Genomic DNA, 21,006 nt, shown 5'->3' with positions numbered 1-21,006 from the left:
GGTCCTTAAGGATTATCTAGGGCAACCCTCTCAACTTCCAGATGAGGAAAGTAAGACTCAGGGAGGTTAAGTGCCCCGTGGAAAGACACTGAGTGAGTAAATAGCAGAACTGAAATTCAAACCCATGTGTCCTGATGCCAGCCTAGCCCCTCCCTGGTGCCACACCGCCTCTCATTTCCATAAGTCTGCTTCCTTTTGCTTCAGCTGTGCAAAGTCTTTATTTATCTGGGAAATCATTATGTTCTCATTCTTTTTAAACTTCTCCAATAGTTATGCAGTTTCCAATTCTGAAGGCTAAAATTATTATGTGGTACCAAATGAGACATTATTTGTGGACATTAACTGTGTAACATGGGAGAGATGCCACGAATCCCACTGCTGAAGCCTAAGCTTCTTTCTTATTTTATAAAACTTTCCATTAGCTGGTTTTCCAAATAAGAGAGTTGCTTCCTGGTTTCTGTGGTGATTTCTAAAATTTTGCTCAAACATTAATATCTGTATGAGACCGAACACGAATTCAAAATACCAGAGGTTTGTGATGACCAGAGCTGTTACAGCTTGTGATGGACCCTGCGTCTGCCAAATCCTTGCCCAGCTCTCCATCACGGCTGACAAGGGCCACCGATCAAAAGGCTCCTGCCCCACCTGGGTTTCCGTTTTGGTGTTAACATGAACGCAGCTGCTTGGCTTTATTCGTATTCATTGACTTTTTTCTGCTGATCATGTTTTTTTAATTTTATTTTATTTTTAAGGGCAGTTTTAGGTTCACAGCCAAATTGAAAGGATGGTACAGAGAGTTCCCATATACCTCCTGCCCCCACTAATGCATAGCCTCCCCCATTATCAACAGCCCCCCACCAGAGCGGTGTATTTGTTACAAGTGTTAAACCCACATTGACACAACATAATTACACAAAGTCCGTTGGTGTTGCACATCCTATGGGTTTGGACAAATGTATAATAACGTGTATTCACCATTATAGTATCATGCAGAGTATCTTCATAGCCCTAAAAAATCCTCTGTGTGTTCATTGCTTTTTTTGTTTTGTTTTGGGTTTTTTTTTGGACATATTTCATCCTTCTCTAAACCACCCACCCTCAGAGGCATTGCAACTTCCTCTCTTCCGTCCATAAGTCACCTTAAAGCACACTAGTGGTTTCCAGGACTTCCTCAGTGTTTTTCTAGATGTGTCTGATGAAAATGTACAGGCTTTCCTGGAAGAGGTCTGACTGATCTCGTCACTCGACTTTAATGATTCCACAAACCCTGTAGATGTGGTAGGGAGGGTGGTTGCAGACTCTAGAATGAGACTGCCCTGGTCCACATCCCAGCTCTTGCCTTTGTCCTCCAGAAAGTTACCTAACCTCTTTGTATCTAATTTTTCTCATCTGAAAAATGGGGATGATAAAAATATAACCTACCTCACTAGGTAACTATGAAAATTAATTGAGTTAATACATGTATTGGTTCTGGAAAAATGTCTGGTATACATTGTAAGTGTTAAACAAGTTATTGACAGAACTCCTGACAACTCCAAACCAGGCATTGCCAGGTTTGGGGGACATAAAGATGAAAAAAACATATATTCTGATTTCAAGAGGATTTTTCAGAGGGGAACCCCAAAAAATACATACATAGAAAAATATCAATAACAACATTTCATATCCTTATCATGAACATTTTTAAAAATTCATTTATTTATTTTTATTTTTGGCTGCTTTGGGTTTTTGTTGCTGTGTGCAGGCTTTCTCTAGTTGCAGCGAACGGGGGCTACTATTCGTTGCAGTGCGTGGGCTTCTCATTGAGGTGGCTTCTCTTATTGCAGAGCACGGGCTCTAAGCGTGCGGGCTTCAGTAGTTGTGGTGCACGGGCTTAGTTGCTCTGCGGCATGTGGGATCTTCCCAGACCAGGGCTCGAACCCATGTCCCCTGCATTGGCAGGTGGATTCCTAACCACTGCACCACCAGGAAGTGCTATCATGAACATTTTTACACCAGGTAATACTATGTCATTTTTGTGTTCCATATGGAAATTTGTTGCTATAGCATTAGTTTTGAATATCACTGAATAAATACTTTTCATTTAGAATTTGTAAATGCCACCATCCTTTAATTCACCTGCACATCGAGCATCTACTATGTTCTAGGCACTGTATTAGGCACTTAGGATATAAATGTGATACAGACACAAAATGTTAACGTATCATTCTTCCCAGCCTTCCCTCTTCCTCCTCTCTGGACCCCACTCGAGAGTCTTTGTGGCTGCCTACCTGGTTCCTGGGGCTTCAAGGTAAAGAGGAGAGCTGAGAATTGAGAGAAGTTGACTTAAGCTACATAGTTGAGGTGGCGAGGAGGTGACAGGAGAGATGTGAGGATTTGAGTGAGTTTGGAAGAAGAGAAATTTGGGTGTGATGAGTGATAACTTTGGGGAAATAGATGAGTGAAGAGGAGTTTTAGAACTTTTGCTGGGCACTGGGCAATGTAAGTCCTTGCTGGGCACCGGGCAATGTAAGTCCTTGCTGGGCACTGGGCAATGTAAGTCCTCCTTCCTTGCCTCTTCTAGAGACTTCAGTCAAGACTCCAGTTGCTTTTCAGTGCTTTTGGATGTGAAACTGGTACTTCTTTTGAATATGGTACCTTACTGAGACTGGCTGCACTAGCCATCTTCTAAGAAGGCCCCCGGTGAGCCTTGTCTCCTGGTATTCATGCTCTTGTGTCGTTCCCTCCCACGTCGAATAGGGATAAACTGTGTAACAGTAGGATATTGTAGAAAGGAAAGAGTGGACCATAGGAGGTTATATCCTAAAAGACGTTGTAGCTTCTACTTTGTGGATCACTTACCCTCAGGTAAGTCGGCTGCCATGTTGTGAGGATGTCTAAGCAGTCCTATGGGGAAGTCCATGTGGGCAAGAACCAGCTTCCACCCCCACCCCACCAAGAGCCAACACATGAGTGAGACTTCCTAGAAGTGCATCCCCCAGCCACTGTCAAGAAGTGGAGCCTATAGCCTTGGCTGACAGCTTGCGGCAACCTCATGAGAGATCCCCAGGCCAGAACCACTCAGGTAAGCCACTCCCAAATTCTTGACCTGTGTGAGATAGTAAACATTTACTGTTATTTTTAAATTTCTAAGTTCTGGGGTAATTTGTTTTGCAGCAATAGATAACTAAAACACTGAGGGTGAGGTGGCCCAGCTTTATTGTAGTTATGCAAGTATACCTGAGTTTCCCACCTCAGCCCATGAGTACAAAAGGAGACACAGCAAGAGGGATACTTGGATTTTGCTGCTCTCTTGCCTCTTCTGTCGAAGACCTGGACTTGCAGTTCTGTAAATTAGCTATTCCCCCCTCCCATAGGAAAATATGCCCCTGGCCAAGCACCAAAGTCTCCCACAGGGCATCACCCCTACTTTCCAAGTATTGCTTCTGAAGAACTCACTGGACCAAAGCTGGGAGATGCTCTGTGATGAAGTGGCAGGAAGATGATTCTCTCCTCTTCACTGTGCTGCCCTTGAGCTACAGTTTTACAGAGATTTTACGAAAATAATTCCATTTTTACTCCCAACCCTCTCTCTCCTTAGGTCTCAGACATGTGTCCATGGGTTGGGTGGGGACAGAATCAAGTGACTGCTGTTATCAGGATCCTCACCATCCTCTAGTGATTCAGACTTTGTTACTAGGCCAAGCTCAGCATGGCTACAGGTAGCTCTAGGCTGAGATCATGCCAGTTTGGCAACGCTAAGGAAGAAAAGAACTTCCCAGGAAAGGGCTCTAATTGGCTGGGCTGGGTCTCATGACCACCTCTTGGGCTGTAGTGAGGGGGAAGCCAGGGAGCTGTGACAGGCAGCTGCTATGGTCTGAATGTTTGTGTCTCCTCAAAATTCATACGTTCCCATCCTAACCCCCAAAGATGACGGTATTAGGAAGTGGGGCTTTTGGGAGGTGTTTAAGTCATGAATAAGGAACCCTCATAAACGGGATCAGTGCCTTATAAAAGCTATCCCACAGAGATTCCTAGCCTGCTTCCACCACGTGAGGACACAGCAAGAAGGCATCAGATACGAACAGGGAAGAGGGCTCTCACCCAAACACGACCATGGTGGCACCCTGATCCTGGACTTCCAGCCTCCAGAAGTATGAGGAATAAATTTCTGTTGTTTATAATCCACCTAGTCTGTGGGTTCTGTGTGTTTTTTTTTTTTTTTTTTACCAGCCAGCACCATCTGATGATGGTGTTAATATTTTCTTTTCTTAACATCTTTATTGGAGTGTAATTGCTTTACAGTGGTGTGTTGGTTTCTGTTGTATAACAAAGTGAATCGGCTATACATATACATATAGCAGCCCAAATGGACTAAAACAGCAGCTTCACCAGGAACACATGGAATTTGCTGAAGGAACGAGGCACACTCTTACCCTCAAAGCAGTGGTTCCACCGCTGGAGGTCAGACCGGGATGCCTAGACAGGTCTGGAAACCAGAGGATGGCCAAAAGCTCTACTACCTCACATAGCCTGACACAAAAATGCACTGTGGTCATGTTACTCAGCCATGAAAAATAATGAAATAATGCCATTTGCAGCAACATGGATGGACCTAGGGATTATCATACCAAGTGAAGTAAGTCACACAGAAAAAGACAAATATCATATGATATCACTTATATGTGGAATCTTAAAAAATGATACAAATGAACTTATTTACAAAACAGAAACAGAGGGGCTTCCCTGTTGGCGCAGTGGTTAAGAATCCGCCTGCCAATGCAGGGAACATGGGTTTGAGCCCTGGTCTAGGAAGATCCCACACACCACAGAGCAACTAAGCCCATGCGCCACAACTACTGAGCCTGTGTACTAGAGCCCACGAGCCACAACTACTGAGCCCACGTGCTACAACTACTGAAGCTCGTGTGCCTAGAGCCGGTGCTCAGCATCAAGAGAAGACACCACAATGAGAAGCCCACCTGCCCACCGCAACAAAGAGTAGACCCCGGGCCTTCCCTGGTGGTGCAGTAGTTGAGAGTCCGCTTGCCGATGCAGGGGACATGGGTTCGTGCCCCGGTCCGGGAAGATCCCACATGCCGCGGAGCGGCTAGGCCCGTGAGCCATGGCCGCTGAGCCTGTGCGTCTGGAACCTGTGCTCTGCAACGGGAGTAGACCCCGCTCGCCGCAAATAGAGAAAGCCCACGAGCAGCAACGAAGACCCAACACAGCCAAAAATAAATAAATAAATAAGTAATAAATTAAAAAAAAATACAAAACAGAAACAGATTCACAGGCATGGAAAACAAACTTATGATTACCAAAGGGGAAAGTGTGGGGAGGCATAAATTAGGAGTTTGGGATTAACAGACACATACTACTGTATATAAAATAGATAAGCAACAAGGACCTACTGTATAGCACAGGGAACTATATTCAATATTTTGTAATAATCTGCAAGGGAAAAGAATCTGGAAAAGGATATATATATGTATATATTATATATATATATATATATAGCTGAATCACTTAGCTGTATACCTGAAATTAACGCAACATTGTAATTCAACTATATTTCAATTTTTGTTTTTAAAAAGGCCTTCCCTATTTAAAAAACTGTACTGTGTTCATGTTAAATGATGCATTGAGGATAACCAGTCATATCCGGAAAGTGGGGATTTTATAGGACAAATGGTCTGGTTTCTTCAACAAATAAATGTGAAGAAGACAAGGGAGGGGTGTAAGGGAAAACTGACAATGGATTAAAAGATACTTAAGAGACATATTAACCAAATGCAGTGTGTGAACTTATTTAGATTATGATGTGAAAAATCCAACTGTAAAAAGCCTTTTTTTTTTTAAGATAACCGAGGAGTTTAAACACAGATTGGATATTAGGTGAAATTAAGGAGTTATTAATTTTGTTAGATATGATAATTTTATTATAGATATGGCTTAAATAAAGCTCTTATCTGTTAGAGGTTCATACTGAAGCATTTACAGATGAAATGATATGCTGACTAGTATTTGCTTTAAAATACTTTACCGTAGGGTCAGCAAATTTTTTCTGTGAAAGGCCAGATAGCAAATATTTTAAGCATGTGGCCCACATGATTTCTGTCACAACTACTCACCCTTGCTGGTGTGATGCAAAAGCAGGTATAGACAATACAGAAACTAATGGGCATGGCTGTGTTCCAATAAAAATTTTTACGAGAAGAGGAGGCAAGTTGGATTTGGCCCATGGTTTTGGCCAATCCCAGCTCTAGTGCAAGGAAAGGAGAGGAGCAGGTAAGTGAAAAAGATTAACAAAATGTTGATAATTGTTGAAGTTGGATGAGGGGTACCTGGTGGTTTATTACACTATTTTTGAATATTTTGAATATTTCCACAATAAAAACTTCAATCACCCTGAAGAGATCTTTTTGGAAGGAGAGAGGAGCGTTTGCCTTTGACCTCTCTACTTATCTCCTCCACTTTATTTTTGCCTGTCTTATTCTGTTTCACATGCCCATGCACACACACACTTCCGCTCTGATATATTTTTTAATCAAAACGAACTTCTTAGACAGCCCTGTCCTGATGAGGAATGAAGCGGAATTCTATGGCAAATCCTCATGATGGGGTCTCATATTCTTTCCCAGGAGAATCACAGGCTGTTTCCTTTCAGAGCTTTTATACCCTTGTAAACATTTTTCCTGAAATGGAGATTCCAGGCCTCCGGGCCCAAGCACACCACCCTTAGGGAAGCATTGTTGTTTACTTATTTCTCAGCAGGAAATAGGAATGTCCCGGGGAGGATTAGAAAATTACCAGACAGATCTGGTGAATGGCTGGGAACATGGACTGGAGGGTGGAATCTGGTCAGAACATCTGGGAGTTCAAAGAAAGAAGTATTCAGCTATTCCTCAGCCTCCATAAATTCTCTTAAAAATAGATAATTATGAAACAGACAGAACACAGTGAAGCATGTTGTCAGAGGAAAGGAATTACATACATTTCACTTGTAACTGCTTTGAATGTCATTTCAAATCAGGGGCTGACGATCTACTGAGGAAAGAGGAGCCCTTGACCCTTTTGTTCCCAGATCCTTCAGCAGATGACAGGGGCACCTGCAAAAGCTGGTCCTATCTTCCACCTGCAGGAACAGAATGCTCTCCATCTGTCCTCCATCAGCGTCAGCCGCTGAGCCTCTGCTCCTACCCAGAATGATTTCTCCCACCCTCCATTTGACTTGCAGCTCTTGTAGATGGGAAAAGGTCTTTCCTGACAGCACCAGCTCCTAACAAGCTTCTCCAGCACATTCTGATGGTACCACCTGTTACCACTTAATTGTATTGCTCTGTGTACCACGGAGGATAAGTAAGGCTGGCTGCTGAACTGGATGAACCCCAAATTCTCAGCGACTTAACACAAAAAGTAATATTCACTCACAATACAAAGTGGGAGTTCCTGACCAGGTAAGCTTTCACATAATCATTCAGGGTTCCCCAAGCCCTTTCTATTGTGTGGCTCCACCCTCTTCTGGTCCTTGGAGTCTTTGCTATTGGCAGATGAGGAAAGAGAGCATAGGGAAGTTCCACTTACTTCTTTTGTACAATATCATGTCTGTGAGATTCATCCACATTGTGGCTTGAAGCAGTAGTTCATTCTCTTTTGTTGCTATATAATATTCCATTCATGAATATACCACAATTTACACATTCTACTGCTGATGGGCATTTGGATTGCTTTCAGTTTTGGACTATTATCAACAAACTATTATGAATTCTCTTTTGGTGTACATATCTATACATTTCTTTTAAAAAATATTTATTTATATCTGGCTGTGCCGGGTCTTAGTTGTGGCATGCGGGATCTTCACTGAAGCATGCGAGCTCTTAGTTGCAGCATGCATGTGGGATCTAGTTCCCTGACCAGGGATCGAGCCCAGGTCCCCAACATTGGGAGTGTGGAGTCTTAGCTACTGGACCACCAGGGAAGTCCCTATCTATATGTTTCTGTTGGGTATATACCTAGAAGTAAATTTGCTGGGTCAGAAAGCGTGCACACATTAAACTTTAGTAGATATTGCCAGTTTTCCAAAGTGGTTATACAAATTTACATGCCCATCAGCATTTCATGAGACTTCCAGTTGCTGCATATACCTGTCACCACTTGGTACTACTGTCTTGTCTTTCTCATTTAGCCATTCTGGTGTGAGTGCAGCGGTATCTCATTGTGGTTTTAATTTGCATTTTTCTAAAAACTAATGGTATTGAACACATTTTAAAGGCTCATTGGCCACTTCAGTACACTCTTTTGAGAATTTCCTGTTCAAGTCTTTGGTCAACTTTTCTTTTGGGTATTCTGTCTTTTTCTTATTCTGGATACGAATTCTTTGTCAGTTATATGGATTGCAATTATATTCTCACACTCTGTGGCTTGCCTTTTCACTCCCTTCATGGTTTTTTTTTTTTAACATCTTTATTGGAGTATAATTGCTTTACAATGGTGTGTTAGTTTCTGCTTTATAACAAAGTGAATCAGCTATACATATACATATATCCCCATATCCCCTCCCTCTTACATCTCCCTCCCACCCTCCCTACCCCACCCCTCTAGGGGGTCACAAAGCACTGAGCTGATCTCCCTGTGCTATGCGGCTGCTTCCCACTAGCTATCTATTTTACATCTGGTAGTGTATATATGTCAGTGCCACTCTCTCACTTCGTCCCAGATTACCCTTCCCCCTCCCTGTGTCCTCAAGTCCATTCTCTACATCTGTGTCTTTATTTCTGTCCTGCCCCTACTTTCATCAGAACCATTTTTTTAAAATTTAGATTCCGTATGTATGTGGTAACATACAGTATTTGTTTTTTTCTAGAAAATTTTTCTAGAAAAATTGTAATGAAATATGGAGTACAGTCTTTTCTTTAATGGGCGGGACTTTTTGTGTCCTGTTAAAGAAATCATTGCCTGTCCCAGGGTCACAAAGATATTCTTCCACGTTTCCTTTGTTATCTTTTGGAAACTTTATTGTTTTACTTTTCACATTTATGTCTATAATTTAGCTGTAATTTATTTCTGTGTTTGGTATGATGTAGCAGTCAAGGCTTTTCCCATTTGAATACCCAAGGGGTCAGCACCATTTACTGAAAAGACCATCATTCCCCTGCTGTATTACAGTGTACCTTTGTTGCAAATCAGTTAATTACACATGTGTGGGTCAATTTGGGGGAATCTATTTTATTATTTTAGTCCCTTTGTCTATCCTTTTAATAATACCACATAGCTTTATTTTAAAAAATTTTTTAAATTTAATTTTATTTATTTTTTTATACAACAGTTTCTTACTAGTCATCAACTTTATACACATCAGTGTATACATGTCAATCCCAATCGCCCAATTCATCACACATAGTTTTAATTATGATGTGATCATTTACAAATCAGTAATTTACATCCTCTAACTTTGTTCTTACTCAAGATTGTCTTTGCTGTTCTTGGTACTTTGCATTTCACAATTTGCTTGCCAGTTTTCACACGCACATGTAAATCTGTGGGGATTTTGCTTGGGATTGAATTGAATCTACAGATAAAATTGGGAAGAGTTAACAGCTTTATAATATTCTTCCAATCTATGAACATGGTATATAACTCCTCTTTCTTCCTTCTTCAATTTATCTTGGTCATGTTTTATAGTTTTGTGTGTAGAGGTCTTGCACATCTTTTGGTATGTTTATTCCTAGGTGATGTTTTGTGTGTTATTGATAACGGAATTGTTTTTTTGAAATTTTGCTTTCAAATTTTTTGGTGCTAGTATGAAGAAATACAAGTGACTTTTTTTTTTAAACATCTTTATTAGAGTATAATTGCTTTACAATGGTGTGTCAGTTTCTGCTTTATAACAAAGTGAATCAGTTATACTACAAGTGACTTTTGTATACTGACCTTGTATCCAGTGATATTGACCCATTTCTTAACTATTTTGGTCTCTCCCACTCATGCAGTTCATTGACCAGAATCCAGTCACATGACCACACCTAAATACAAGGGAGGCCAGGAAAAGGAGTTTTAGAGAACACAGCAGATTCTTCCATACTCTACATTGAGATTTTGACATCCATGCTTTTATTCTGTCACTATGCTACAAGGAACTCTAAAGCTCTCCAAGTCTGAAGACAGTGTTTTAGCTAATTTATAACTTGCAGAGTCCTTCAGAATGCTCTAGTTGGAAAAAGACCGCTTTACAGAGTGTAACAGTTACACTCTGTTACTTTGGATAATCGTGTGGACCCAAGGTGATCATAAACAACATACAAAAAATTGCCTTAAAACCACATGGCAGGATCCTGCTCCACAGTGGACATAAAGATCATTCAAATTATGCTTATGTTTCTATGGTTCTAGACTGGCATAGAAATAAAGCACATGACACACACCTAATGAACCTGCAGACCATACTCCCTACCCCACCACTCACTTTTAGTATAACTTCCCAAGGAAGAAATTACACATAAGCAAGTTGCTTTATCTTTTGAATGACTTGGTTCAATTTTTGCTCTCATAAGGTTGTGATCTCACGTTTTAATTGCTGTTACCAGATACAAATGATTGACTTGCTCAATTAATCTAATTTGGTCATAAAATGGCACAGCCGCTAAGCCCACGACTCAGTCACTGAACTCTGATGACCTGTGTTGGGCATTGCTGAGTCCTGACTGGCTGAGGGTGGTCTTTAGTCTATCAACCATGAATACAAAATACGGTTAATGGATTCTGTAGTGATCAGTTGTGCTCTTATATTTACACAGAATACAATTTCATTTGTTCTGAGTACACATCTGACAATGTTTGGGTCAATCGATTCTAAGGCTGGGATGCTCCAAAACAAAATGTCTCCCCCCCAGACAACAGCTGGAAACACATGAACAATTCTGTCACATGTTCTGTGTAGATCGTGCTGGTGTCAACAAAGGAGAAACCTGAGTGTGAACGGAGCATTGCCCATTCTCACCGAGGCCAGGAGGGTGTTTGATGAAGTCTACCATCAAGGTCTGAGGCTCAGAAGCAATCCTGCAAGGCTTTGGACCTCCAAGGAGCAGTCACGGGCCCTGGGTGTCCCTTCCAGAGCAGCCACGTCTGGCTATGCCTCACGCCCCCAACCCCATGTCTAGCTCAGAGAAGGAGGGTAGGAAGTGTTTGTGGAAGGAAGAACGGGCTCAGGGGTCATTAACGAGCCCTACGGAACTTTATTCTCACTTTCTCTCTTCTTCCCTCTCTCTCCTCTCTATTCCTCACTCCCACTATCATAGCAGGTGTTTAGCTAAGAGTTTCCTACGGAAGGTCTTCTCACCTCTCATACTCCTTGCTCTACTCCCCACTCCCATCCCCAAGACAGAGGGCTTTTCCCTTAGATGGCCTTCCTATTCTTTGTTTTGTTTTGCTTCAATATGTTTAAAAGTGTTTTCCCCCCATGTGTTGCTGAATCACATCTGAGCTTTAATCAGTGGCTTAAATTAAAATTCTAAGGCCAGAAATAGGGGATGGAAGTGCTGAAGACAAAGTAGCTTCCAAAGACACCCTCCTCCCCCCAAAAATCCTTATAGCCTTTCTCCTGCTCCACTGGGTCAACTGAAGTTCTGGGTACATTCTGGTCAGAATTCTTGGTGTGCATGTGTGTTGGGGAGCGTTTGTTTTGTTTTGTTTTTCAGGAAAACCAGGATGGTGGAGCAGGGTAACCTTGGAATAACAGAGAGGGTAGGACTAGGATAGAATACTCCCATGATCCTTGTCTCACTTAGGGCTGGACCCAGCTGAAGGGAGCAAAGTGGCTTATCTAAAACACATGCTCTGACAAAAGTATTGGGCTAATAATGGGTTAATAAATATGTTACCACTTTTCTAGATTTCATAGAATTTTGGAACCAAATTAAGAATAGTAAGAGTCATCATTTATTGAGCATTTACTACATGCCAGGACTTTTTCATCCTTTTAACAACCTTATGGGGTAGGGTAGATACTACTATTGAATTGAGGCTTTCGCCCATGTGCCATAGCCGGTTAAGGGTGAAGCTAAGGAAAAGGACAGTTTTGCTCATCTACTCCAATGCTATTTGATTGTTATCATTTCCATGGAGGTAACATAATTGCAGGGCAAATGGGATCTTTTCAGGAGGCAAGTATTGGAATTTAATTTAATACAGTCCTCTTAAAGGTTAAAACAAGGTCTAACTAATTATCTCTATATTCTGGCCAGTTGAGTAATTCCTCCCTGGAGCGCCTTGAAAAGGCAGCCACAGGTCTTGGGTCCTGGGTGCCCCTGCTGAGGTGCCCAAGTTCCGGCACCAGTAAAGTTTGGGACTGAGTTCGAAGGACAGGGCCCACTGACATTCTCAAATGGTCCAGCAGGTGGCAGTGTTTCCCACACCAGCAGAGCCGACCGGGGTCTACTCTGAGAGCTCAGGAAGAGACCTGAAGACAAATTTGTAGGGGCAGACCATACCACCTGCCTGGATTTTTTTGTTGTTGTTGTCTTTTTCTACATTTTACTTTTGAAACATTTTAGTAAAAATAAGCAAGGTAGGCTTTCGTGAAGATGGCAGAAGTAAGAGCAGGTGCCTCCTTTCTCATGTCACCAGATGCCCTTGGCTATCTAAGCCCCTCACTGTGATGTTCCCAGTGGAGCTGTCCTGCTAGAAACACCCAGGAAGATTATTTCAAATCCTCAACTTCCTCCTCCTGTCCTGCCACCCCAGCACCTACTGCCAGTTTGCTGCCCCACTTCCTTGAAAGCCAGCTCCCACCATTCAGCACTGTCCTTAGCTGCGAGTCTCCTGGGAAAACCAAGCACACTTCCTGGGGGAGGCGCTGTGTGAGAAAAATCCTGGGACCCAAAGGAGTAACTAATGGCCACAGCTGTTGGCTGTAAGGAAGACCCGTCAGGACTGATGGAGACTTTGCCAGGTCCGTGCCTGCACGGCCCTCTGGTAGCTACTGCAAGTCCAACTACAAGCAACAGTGGGCAGTGTCTCCTCCCCTGCCCACAGCCTCCATATAAATATTTCTTTCTACCATCTGTCACACAGCCTGAAGTCTCGGTACTCGAGACATACTTTTGATTTTGACAATGGTCAGGTTTTCAAGAGCTTCCTATTAAAAATGTAGATGTAGCAGGGAGGGCATCAAACTGGGGTATAAATGCTATGGCAGTGGAGAGGGGCTGCCTCATGGGAATTGGTAATTGACAAGAGTGTAGATAAAGATGGCAAGAAACTCTTTGGTAATTTTCCTAATGACAATGTAGAACATTTTTATATGCAAAAGCTGAATTAATTTTAAAGTTAATTAGGAGCTAAACAGCCGAGAAATTTTGTTTTTAAATAACAGGCCACTTTAAATAATGCTTCAGAGGCCAAAGTTTTTTTTAAAAAATCGTTGTACAAATTCTTATGTCAAACTATCTAAGCTTTGCTATAATACTGTCTTCTCTTCAATATGTGATGGTTAAAGAATGAGGTTAAATGAAGGTGTAGTATTGCAGGGGAGCATTTTAAATCGCAGAAGTAAAAAATTATAATATTTATAATTATGATGAGTTTAAGTTTATTTTTATGGGGAAGATTTTTTCTTCCCTAAAATTGTTTCTGAAATGGCAAGTTGTTTCCATTATTAATAGTTGAAGTTGTTAGGAAAGAAAGAAAGAAAGAAGGAAGGAAAGAAAGAAAGAGAGAAAGGAGGGAGGGAGGGAGGGAGGGAGGAGGGAATAAAGAAAACCTCAGAGTTTTGGTTGGAGGGACAGGCTCAGCCAGGCAGAAGATGCTAGGAAATTTGGGGGAAAAACTTTTAATGTCTAACCTTTACCTAATCAGCTAACTGTTATCTAGATTGTTAAATGCCTACTGTATGCCATGTGGTATAATAGATACCTTGTATACATCATTTTGTTTAGTATTGGACCATTTTATGGATAGGAAACCGAGGCTTCACAAAGTTAACTTGTCCAAGGTCACCAAACTTATAAACACTAGCCAGGATTCAAACTAGAATTCAAGCCCAAATTCAAGACCTTTCTGCCCTTCCTACCTGACCCCTCTGCAGTTATGCCAGCGAACCCAACATCACAAACCGTGGAGAAGTGACCAGAGACTAGCAATCTCCAAAAGTCCCCATAATATTTGTCTCAGGATTTTATTGAGATGCAAGGACACCATTCTTATAATCCATTCCCCTGACTTCCTGAGTTGTCAAATGGTCCCCATGAGAAATGCTATACTTGGAAGGATTGTATGCTTCTGTCCCTACACTCAGGACTAGTATTCTGACTTGGAGACTTCCACGCAATGCAACACATTATTCAAAAGGGTGATTTGGCCAGCCTCTGAGACACATAGGCATCACTAAGCTCTGATTCAGATTCCACGCACTTTTTTTGTTCTCAGCACATGCAATTTAGCACTCCTGGCAGCTCTCATCCCCCGACATACATATATAGGTTTGGGTGCCCACACGCTTGCTGACAGGCACTTGGCTGTCCAGTGGCTCCAGGGAGGGTAGGAGACATTAACTCGTCCATCTTCGAGTGTTGACAAAGCGAATGTTGTTGTATGCAACAAAGAGGCAGTTTGTTTGGCTCTCAGGCATCGGTGATCAGCGCCAGTCCATGGTTCCATGTAATGGGAATGATACTTCTGAATATATATTAAACTGGTATGTTTTTCTTTCCACTTAAATCGTGATGTTCTGCGGCTCTCCACCCATTTAATCAACGGGTTTCCATGCTTCAGGGAAAGAGATGCCAGTGAAGACAACCAGGTCATTGCTCAGCTTTGGCCGCCAAATTCTTGTTTGTTTGTTTTTTAATCCCTTGCAAGGCAACAGTGGCCTCCAAAGTGGGGTGTGGCCAGGGTGCAGAAAGAATATTAGTGTTTATTTCTATTTTCATTTTTATCTTATCTTTTAAAATGTCTGTTTTTGGATGGATGCTTTATAAAGCATGTAATGTATTAATTAGTACAGTATTAAATGTATATAATTCTAAGACATACACATATGACGCACATATATATCAAATATATATATGTACATATTCGGGGTTTTTTTACTGCTATGGGGGGAATGCATGATCAAAAAACTGAGGCCAGGACTTTCCTGGTGGCGCAGTGGTTAAGAATCCGCCTGCCAATGCAGGGGACATGGGTTCCAGCCCTGGTCCGGGAAGATACCACATGCCGCGGAGCAACTAAGCCCATGAGCCACAACTACTGAGCCTGCGTGCCTAGAGCCCGTGAGCCACAACAAAAGCCACCACAGTGAGAAGCTCGTGCACCGCAATGAAGAGTAGCCCCCGCTCCCCGCATCTAGAGAGAGCCTGCGCGCAGCAACGAAGACCCAACGCGGCCAAAAATGTAAAAAATAAATAAGTAATTTAAAAAAAAAGAATCCGCCCGCCAACGCAGGGGACACAGGTTCGAGGTGTCTTCCTGGTTCTTCCTGGTCCAGGAAGATCCCACATGCCAGGGAGCAACTAAGCCACAATTACTGAGCCTATGCTCTAGAGCCTGCATGCCACAACTACTGAGCTCATGTGCCACAACTACTGAAGCCCACACACCTAGAGCCCGTGCTCCGCAACGAGAAGCCACTGCAATGAGAAGCCCACGCACCACAACAGAGTAGCCCCCGCTCGCCGCAACTAGAGAAAAGCCCACGTGCAACAACAGACCCAACACAGCCAATAGATTAATTGATTAATTAAAAAAAAAACTGAGATCACTGATTTTGAAACTTTGTTTTAGGAGATCATTTTTCCACTAAATTTTAAAAGCTGCCTTTAACTATCAAAAGTGATGCTTGGAGTTCTCTACATTGACTTTTACTACAAAATGTACAAAAAGAATACTTAAGTACAACTCTTCTAGGGGAAAAGTAGATAGCACCTTCAGTGTGGGAAAGTGGTAGTAAGAGGAGGAAGAAAGGTAAATAGGGTGTGTGTGGGGACATGTCCCACTCCCCACTTGGGCCTGAAACCCTGTTGGGTAAATCTAGGAGACTCCCAGGGCAATGGGGCTACCCCTCCTTTCCTCAGGCACCTTAGGAAAGGTCCAACATGGGCCTCCCAGGCTGAAGATGGTGGTGAGGTAGGTGGGCTGCAAGGTGGTCTCACAGAGCCCTGAGCCTTACAGTGGGAATACAGAGGCAGCCAAGGGTCCCAGTCCCTCAAGGGGGTTGAATAAGGACACATGCCATTGGATTACAGAAAGTTGGGGGACAACGAGAGCCCAAAATGTGAGAACCAAGTGAGTAGAGAAACTATAGACACAGGAGCCAAAAGAACCCAGTGAGACCAGCTTCACCTGAATGAGCACTTGGGAGGCACTGGATGTTCAGAAACCACACCCAACCAGCCACTCTGCAGTGAAGACCAAGAAGGACATGGACGACCGCTCCCAGACCCTCCACCCCCATGAGGTCATGTGCATCTCCCCTTCCACTCAGATGTTTCTACAGCCAAACAACATTTGTTATGGGTTGAATTGTCTACCCACCCCCACCCCCCCCATTCATACATTGAATTCCTAACCCCTAGTACCTCAGAATGTGACCTTATTTGGAAACAGGGTGGTTGCAGATATAATTAGTTAGGATGAGGTCATACTGGGGTAGAGTGAGCCACTAGCCCGTATGACTTGGATCCTTATAAAAAGGGGACATTTGGAGACAGATGCACACAGAGAGAACACCACGTGAAGAGACACGGGGAAAACATAGCCTTTTACTAGTCAAGGAGAGAGGCCTGGAACAGATCATTCCCTCCCGGCCTTTGAAAGGAACCAACTTTGCTGACACCTGACCTGGTACTTCTAGCCTCCAGGACTCTGAGACAAGAAATTTCTGCTGTTTAAGCCACCCAGTCTGTGGTATTTTGTTACAGCAGCACTAGCAAACTAATACCATCTTTGCTAAAGATGCAAGGTAGATGGGGAGAAATCTGAAAGACTAGACCTTAAATTCAAGAGGGGCTGGGAGAACCTGGAAGGGACGGTTCTAAACTAAAAGAATGTGAGTTCTCTTGAGTTACCTTTCGTGGACCAGTGGAAGTCCTCTGCCCGCAGCAGAGAAAACAGAGGCCTTCGCGGAAGATAAGCATAGTCACAGACATAGAAGCCTGGCCTTTTTTGCACATCGGAGTATGCTAAGTGTCGGCCCAACTAGTCTCAAATCTCTGAGATTTCAGCCTACCCTGGTCTCTCTCTCCGTGTGACCAGAGCCCACCTCCCAGGTATTTTACGGTTTCCAAGCTGGTCACGTATGATATCATAGTCTCATAATAGGTCCCAGCCTCCTCGCTCCTCGCTTAGTCCAGGGAGCAGACTCCTAAGCTGTGTGAGGAGCCGTGTCGTGCTGGAGCTGGTTTGTACCAGCTCACAAGAGCCGGCTGTTGAATTTTCAGGAATTTTGTGAGCCAGTCATTAAACATAGCCATTATTAAAAATTAAATTTAAAAACTTACAATCAAGTCGATTACATGTTTTCAAAAGTAATACTCAAAAATCCTCACTTCCTAATATTTTATTATATTTCACTATTAGGTATGGTCCTGAGGTTCCTTGTATCTATTACACCTCTAAGGAAGTATTTTGAATTGCTACTGTGCGTCTCTTTCCAACCCCGTGTTCAGTGAAATCACATTGAAGTCAACCATGGTGGGAGTGTTTACACCACAGAAATTGGCTACATATCAGTGCCCCCTCCCCACCCCCAGGAGAGACAGTTGTTAGGCGTTTACCAGCACACACACCATTGCGTAGATGCTGACGTGGGCCTCGGGCTCTTTGTTCTGATAAAGTAGTGCAACAGCTGAGATACCTGAAGCAATAACTATTATCAGGTGTGCCCAGATCTACTTTGTGCTTTAAACTACCCAGGAGCAAGGAGAACAAATCCAGCCTTCCACAGTGCAACAGAGAGAGACACTCAAATAAGTGTGACCCCATTGAGACCACCCGTGTGTTCCCAGATTTTGGGTGGGACACTAAACAAATAGCTACTGACCTCAATACCTGTTGAAGAACAGTGTTGAACCGGGAACCTCTGAGCTGGCTTCTACCTAACCATCCCTATCGCTGTAATATATCAGGACTAACTCTTCTAATCCTGCTTCCCTGAAGCAAGAGAACAAGGGAACTCAAAGGGCCCCAGATCTTCAGGACTGAATCAGCGGACGCTGCAATCTTCTCTATAAACACCTCTCCTCCACTAGCTAATACCGTATTTTAACTAGCCAGCGAGCTGAGTCCTTGGGGATTCAGCTCTCTTGGCATAGTAATAGGTGTAAAAATAGCAGGTGACCCCACTTCAGTGACAGGTGCCAGGCAAAAGTGTTTCTGGGACCACAGTAGCGTAGCCAGGCATGGGGGCTGACCTGGGCTCGTACTTAGCTCCTCCGCTTACAGACTGTGTGGCCTTGGGCAAGGGATGATCCTCTCAAGCCTCCGTTTTCTTTTTCTTTCTTTAACATCTTTATTGGAGTATAATTGCTTTACAATGTTGGGTTAGCTTCTGCTGTATAACAAACTGAATCAGCTATATGTATACATATATCCCCATATCCTGTCCCTCTTGCGTCTCCCTCCCACCCTCCCTATCCCTTCCCTCTAGGTGGTCACAAAGCACCGAGCTGATCTCCCTGTGCTATGCGGCTGCTTCCCACTAGCTATCTATTTTACATTTGGTAGTGTATATATGTCCATGCCACTCTCTCACTTCGTCTCAGCTTACCCTTCCCCCCCACCCCCCGTGTCCTCAAGTCCATTCTCTACAACTGCGTCTTCATTCCTGTCCTGCTCCTAGGTTCATCAGAACCATTTTATTTCTATTTCTTTTTTTAGATTCCATATATATATGTGTTAGCATACAGTATTTGTTTTTCTCTTTCTGACTTACTTCACTCTGTATGACAGACTCTAGGTCCATCCACCTCACCACAAATAACTCAATTTTGTTTCTTTGTATGGCTGGGTAATATTCCATTGTATATACGTGCCACATCTTCTTTATCCATTCACCTGTAGGTGGACACTTAGGTTGCTTCCATGTCCTGGGTATTGTAAATAGAGCTCCAGTGAACATTGTGGTACATCTCTCTTTTTGAATTATGGTTTTCTTAGGGTATATGCCCAGTAGTGGGATTGCTGGGTCATATGGTAGTTCTATTTTTAGTTCTTTAAGGAACCTCCATACTGTTCTCCATAGTGGCTGTATCAATTTACATTCCCACCAACAGTGCAAGAGAGTTCCCTTTTCTCCACACCCTCTCCAGCATTTATTGTTTGTAGATTTTTTGATGATGGCCATTCTGAGGGGTGTAAGGTGATATCTCATTGTCGTTTTGATTTGCATTTTTCTAATGATTAGTGATGTTGAGCAACCTTTCATGTGTTTGTTGGCAGTCTGTATATCTTCTTTAAAGAAATGTCTATTTAGATCTTCTGCCCATTTTGGATTGGGTTGTTTGTTTTTTTGTTATTGAGCTGCATGAGCTGTTTGTATATTTTGGAGATTAATCCTTTGTCAGTTGTCTCATTGCAAATATTTTCTCCCATTCTGAGGGTTGTCTGTTTGTCTTGCTTATGGTTTTCTTTGCTGTGCAAAAGCTTTTTTTTTTTCTTTTTTGCGGTACGCGGGCCTCTCACCGCTGGGGCCTCTCCCGTTGCGGAGCACAGGCTCTGGACGCGCAGGCTCAGCGGCCATGGCTCACGGGCCCAGCCACTCCGCGGCATGTGGGATCTTCCCGGACCGGGGCACGAACCCGTGTCCCCCGCATCGGCGGGCAGACCCTCAACCACTGCGCCACCAGGGAAGCCCTGTGCAAAAGCTTTAAAGTTTCATTAGTTCCCATTTGTTTATTTTTGTTTTTATTTCCATTTCTCTAGGAGGTGGATCAAAAAGGATCTTGTTGTGATGTATGTCATAGAGTGTTCTGCCTATGTTTTCCTCTAAGAGTTTTAAAGTGTCTGACCTTACGTTTAGGTCTTTAATCCATTTTGAGTTTACTTTTGTGTATGGTGTTAGGAAGTGTTCTAATTTCATTCTTTTACATATAGCTGTCCAGTTTTCCCAGCACCAGTTGTTGAAGAGGCTGTTTTTTCTCCATTGTATATTCTTGCCTCCTTTAGCAAAGATAAGGTGACAATATGTGCGTGGGTTTATCTCTGGGCTTTCTATCCGGCTCCATTGATCTACATTTCTGTTTTTGTCCAAGCCTCCATTTTCTCATCTGTAAAACAGGGGAACAAGGGAGATGTCAGAATTTGAATGAGCAAGAGATAGAGATTTAAGTATATATTTGTCAAAGTTACAATGTTAACCAATGCAATACAGGGGAAAACAGTAATTTAATTATAAAGAAATGGGAGGGGTGTCATAGAAGCGGTGACATAATCTAAATCCTTGCTATGACAGCAGAACATCAGACGTCAAGCATATTATTTAGAGATCAAGAGGCAGCCCCCAGAGGCAATAAAAGCATAACAGGTAAAAGTACTTACCTTTAGAGTTTGGGATTCAAGATGGGGAGAGATGTAGCTGTAGCTTTTCATTGCCAGATTTTCCAAAGGTTTTGCTTTTTATTTATTTATTTATATTTTTTGGCTGCACTGGGTCTTCATTGCTATGCACGGGCTTTGTCAAGTTGTAGTGAGCAGGGGATACTCTTCGTTGCGGTTCATGGCCTTCTCACTACGGTGGCTCCTCTTGTTGTGGAGCACGGGCTCTAGGCATGCAGGCTTCAGTAGTTGTGGCACGCGGGCTCAGTAGTTGTGGCACACAGGCTTAGTTGCTCCGTGGTATGTGGGATCCTCCCCTACCAGGGCTCGAACTCATGTCCCCTGCATTGGCAGGTGGATTTTTAACCACTTGCACCACACGGGAAGTCTCTGTTTTGCTCTTTAATCCTGGTCATGTATTACCTTGATTTAATTTTTTTTTTTTTTCCTGTATGCGGGCCTCTCACTGTTGTGGCCTCTCCCATTGCAGAGCACAGG

The sequence above is a fragment of the Phocoena sinus genome, chromosome 2 (genome assembly GCF_008692025.1).
Source record: "Phocoena sinus isolate mPhoSin1 chromosome 2, mPhoSin1.pri, whole genome shotgun sequence".
NCBI classification, from domain to species: Eukaryota; Metazoa; Chordata; class Mammalia; order Artiodactyla; family Phocoenidae; genus Phocoena; species Phocoena sinus.
The sequence above is the reverse complement of the archived record's forward strand: the minus strand, read 5'-3'. Positions refer to the sequence as shown.